General features: G+C 34.5%; 1 pseudogene; it reads left to right on the forward strand.

The window, feature by feature from the left end:
• Nucleotides 1-3,129: 3,129 nt before the first annotated feature.
• On the forward strand, nt 3,130-3,246 carry LOC145273659 (5S ribosomal RNA; annotated as a pseudogene).
• Nucleotides 3,247-5,223: the final 1,977 nt, after the last annotated feature.

Consider the following 5,223-nt stretch of genomic DNA (forward strand, 5'->3'; position numbering starts at 1 on the left):
AGTGTGAATTAAATAAATCTTAACGATATACAACACTGATTTACCAGCATCCTTGGCTACAGAGTGTTCCCAAATTAATCGTTTTGCCAGATTAATCATTTTGCCAGATTAATCGTTTTGCCAGATTAATTGTTTTGCCGGATTAATCGTTTTGCCAGATTAATCGTTTTGCCAGATTAATCGTTTTACTGGATTAATTGTCTTGCCGGATTAATTATTTTGCCAGATTAATCGTTTTGCCAGATTAATCGTTTTGCCGGATTAATCATTTTGCCAGATTAATCGTTTTGCCAGATTAATCGTTTTGCCAGATTAATCGTTTTACTGGATTAATCGTCTTGCCAGATTAATTATTTTGCCAGATTAATCGTTTTGCCAGATTCATCATTTTGCTTGATTAATCGTTTTGCCAGATTAATCGTTTTGCCAGATTAATCGTTTTGCTAGATTAATCCTTTTGCCAGATTAATCGCCTTGCTAGATTAATCGTTTTGCCAGGTCATCAGATTTCATCTTAATAGGTTTAGGTTGTTTGATTGTTTTGTTTTACGGCATATCAATCCTTTTCGGGTTATTTAATGCTGAATTCAGTCATTTTAGTAAAAGTTTTTACTTTAAATTCTATATATCTTAAAATATTTATTCGTAGTGTTTGGTTTGGTGGTTTTGTTTTACAACACATCTTAGCCTTTTCTGGTTACTTAATACCGAATTCTGTTATTTTGGCAAAAGTTTTTATGCTTCCAAATGTTATATATTAGCCTCCCGGAAGACGCTGAGTGGCCTTGCTAATAGTCGATTGTCAGATCGACTATTATTATTAAAACTTAAATATTCATTTGAAGAAGTTATTATTATTATTATTATTATTATTATTATTAGAAATTAGATATTCATTTAAAGAAGTTATTATTATGAAAGACCATTATTATAATTATCGGTATTAAAATTAGATTATGTTACAAGAACAAATAATGTTTATAAGTTTTAGAATGCAGTGGGAATCTTAGGAAAAATAAACAAATCTCAAATACATAAACAAAATAGGTTTTCAAACCTAGGTATAAATAATAAATTTGGCCAGAGAAAACGTGACTGAGAAGTCACCTGTTAGGTCTTTGTGTAGTTGAATGACGTAAGCACAAAGGATTAGTTTTAAGATACATAGGCAAGTTAGATTGGGAAGTTAAGAGTTGAAAGAGGGTAGTTGAAGAGGAGACGGTAGATATTGGAGACGGGACTTAGAAGTCGGAAGAAGAGTAACTTACAACTAAATTTTACCAAGTACTTTATCCACTATGCCCAACAATAAAAGGGTTCCCTTCAAAAATTCTGTGCAGATTCCCGAGTTCAGAAGAAGGTCAGAGGTTACATCGATTGAAACATTGTGAAAATAAAACTCAAGATGAGAACAGTAGTTCGAATAATTCAAATAATAACATTTGAAGAATATTCGCTATTGTTTTAAAATCATGTTAAAAACGAGAAATTAAACTTTTGTTTTTTGCAAATGAAGTGTAGCATCAGAACAGATACTACACTTTGCTGATAGCCAAAAAGTCAATTTATTTAATCATATAAAAAAATGACAAAATTTCCATTCAACTTAGGTATTACACCCTGATTTGGGGGAAATTGGGGTGGGAGGTCGAGTGTCATTCTTTTTTACAGTAAAACTTTGGAATTAGATTCTTTTGACGAAATACTGCATAACACCCATAGTTTTAAAAGATCTACTTAAAAGATCCCGAATGGTTTCGATGAAATTTTATATATATATATATATATATATATATATATATATATATATATATATATATATATATATATATATATATATATATATATATATATATATATATATATATATATAAGTAATGATGGCGAGTGAAAAGATCTACAAACGCCCAAAACAAATGAAAAACAAAATGCTAATAAAGCAGTTTAGTAAGCGCATCTCAACCCTTTGCTAAGTGACAGGCTACCCACTTTTTACAGGTCAACCGAAAACAAGCAGGTCAGGTTCTAAATGGGAGAGAGAGAGCTTAGTGGAGACATCAAAAATCAAAATATTGGGATGAATAATGCCTTCTAAGATAGAAACAACATTTGAGGGTAGCCAAGTGCAAAATGGAGGCTCTCAAGAACTAATAAATAACTGGACCAGGACTCATTTATTCCAATAGTTAAGAGTCTTTTTAAATAAATCCCAAAGGATGAGTTCTACAGAACCCAGGATTGCATGTACCATGATACGTAAGCCAGTGCCATGCACCCACCTCCTATCAAACTCCCTACCATGTAATCTTTTTCAATCACATCTAATCTTCACTTTAAACATCAGTTTAAAGTGAACGACCAGGATCGTAATCGGAAACAGATCCAACCCCATGAACCACCATGAAGACGTTTAACTAAAATAATACTTGCCTCCCCTAGAGGGTAAAGTTAGATACAAGGTTGTTTTTTAATCTTGGGAGAATTCATACGTTCTGAAATGAGCACTTTGGATGTGAACAAAAAATACCCTCAGTCTAGAAGAATTTCTTCACTAATGGAAGACAGGAAAAATGAAGTGTAATGTCAGAACAGATACTACACTTTGTAATATTTATTTGCACAAAATATAAAAAATTACGAGTTCAACAACTACACTTTGTTCCTAACTGAAAGGCTAACAAACACGAAGGCATTTAGCTTCTTTTTTTTTTTCTTTTTTTAAACTATTTTAGTGCTGCGTCAAAGAAGTTGCAACTGAACTAAGAATGATGAGTGCAAACTTAAAACTTTAATGATTTTTTTAAATAGACGCGCGTGCGCGTGTTGTGCGGGGAAGGGTAGGAAATAGATCCACTTGAGTTTTTCAATTTTCTTCCATCTCAAGATTTCTCACACGTAAAAAAAAAAAAAAAAAATTGCGAGTGTCGTCATGTTGTAACCTAATTAAACGACCGAATATTTCAAAAAATGAAACATCTGACATTTTCCGAGTAGACAAACTTAAATGTTTGGAATTTGGAAGCAATTTCAAATGATCGGGAGTATTATTAAAAATTAGACTCTTTCTATAAAGTGAGGACATCTTGAAGACATTTTATTATCTATGAGTATTACACAATATAGTTTCTAATATACAGCATAATCACGTTTATACACCAGTTCTCGTCAGATCACCGAAGTTAAGCAATGTTGAGCCTGGCTCGTACCAGATGGGTGACCATTTGGGAATTCCAGGCACCGTATGTGCTTTCCGCGTATCCCAGCATTGTTTCCAGTCGTCCTTAACCTCCATTTGCCACTGGTATTTAACAACGTTAACTCAGGAGAGATGTGGTTGGAGATTGTGCAACTCTTGCCGCAAAAATTTCATGTGCAGGCATCCTTACAGTGGATATCCATAGTCTGTCAAGACTGATGGAAGCTAGCATAGTTTCAAATAACTATTGTGTTATCTAGTATTTTGTGTTATATTTATGGTACCTAGCGAGTATCATGTTGTATTGCACCTAAGGAGTATCATGTTGTATTGCACCTAAGGAGTATCATGTTGTATTGCACCTAAGGAGTATCATGTATTGCACCTAAAAAGCTTCGAGTCATATTGTACTTAAGAGGTATCATGTCGTATTGAAAATAATGAGTTACATTGTACCTAAGTAGTAACATAATGTATCAGGCCTTTAGACTAGGATCAAACTGTAGTTTCTGTTCTGGCCTCTCTCATAAGAAGAGAAATTTTTTTTTAGATTAATGCAATTTTTTTGTTTTTTCTTCATCAAGAGTTTCTCTTTTTGTGAAATGGATTTCTTTAAATAAAAAATCGACCTTGTGTCTAACTTTGCTTTTCTAACTAGACAAGTAAATAGAGACACTCTTAGCATCATCCTATCTGAAGTGATGACGCTGTTTTAATTGATTCTTTTGTGGAAGACAAAAACGACAACGATTTTGATTAAAAACTGGATGTTACTTATTAAATTAAATTTAACTTTGTAACTCGAAAGTTATCTTTAAACGAATGAAAATAACACGGAATATTACTTTGTGAACAAGAGTAAATGGTAAAAAATCATCTTCTTTTTTAAAGAAACTGTTAAGACGGATGGAATTGGGTTGGAGAAGTGCAGAATTATGGGAAAGAAAAAAGAGTATAAAAACCAAAAAGACATGTAAAAATAAATGCTTTTGGTGAACTAAAATGTCTGGTGATGGTTGAACAAAGAAGAAGAAGAAGAAGAAGAAGAAGAAGAAGAAGAAGAAGAAGAAGAAGCAACAACAGGGGTTATAATTTGCGGGGGGGGCATTATGAAGGACAATGAGTAGCAAGATGTTTGTTCACATTACACTTGAACTTCTGCATATCAGTACAGTTAGGAAAGCAGAATCCCGGAAGGGAGTTCCAAAGACTTGCAGTTCTGCAGTTCTTGCAGTTCTGGGGAAGAAACTATTGGAGTAAAAGGCTTTCTTAAACCTAAGGATCTCTACTGTAAAGGGGTGGGACTTATTTGATTGTCGGGTTTGTCAGTAGTAGTCACGTTGAGGAGGTACACGTGCTTGCAGTTCGTCAGAGCATTCACCATTAAAGTATTTGTAGAACAGGCAGAGGGATGCAACATTTCAGTGATGGGACAGAGGCTGAAGCCTAGATGACAGTTCAGGACTTATCAGGTTGGTGACTCTCTTTGAACCCTGTCCAGGAGTGACAGACAAGCAGCAGATGCACCAGCCCAAATGTGACAACAATACTCCATACATGGGTGAATGGTGGCCTTATAGAGGTACAGGATACTTTCAGGTGTAAGTAATTTTCTAGCACAGTAGAGAGAGCCCACCTTCTTCGCAGCAGCCTTGGCAATGCTCTCAATGTATCTATTCCAGTTCATGTTCCCTGTAAACGATAGGCCGAGGAGTTTAAAGGAAGTACTTTCAGGCAATGTGTTCTTGGCCATTGCTATTGGTGGTAGAGAAGGTTTCTTGTAATTATTGAAGGAAACAAGCTTAGTCTTGGCAGCATTGAATGTGACCATCCATTTTTGTCCTTATTCCACTACAGATTGGAGGTCGTCCTCTAGTGTTTCTGCCATTTCCTTGGATATGTGTTCATTTGTTTTCCCATCATGCTTGTTATAGAGAGTGGTGTCATCGGCAAATATACCCATCTCCGAAACAATTTTATCAGGGAGGTCATTTATGAATATCAGGAACAATAGAGGTCCAAGGATA

The sequence above is a fragment of the Euprymna scolopes genome, chromosome 4 (genome assembly GCF_053919585.1).
Source record: "Euprymna scolopes isolate OS-2025 chromosome 4, ASM5391958v1, whole genome shotgun sequence".
NCBI classification, from domain to species: Eukaryota; Metazoa; Mollusca; class Cephalopoda; order Sepiida; family Sepiolidae; genus Euprymna; species Euprymna scolopes.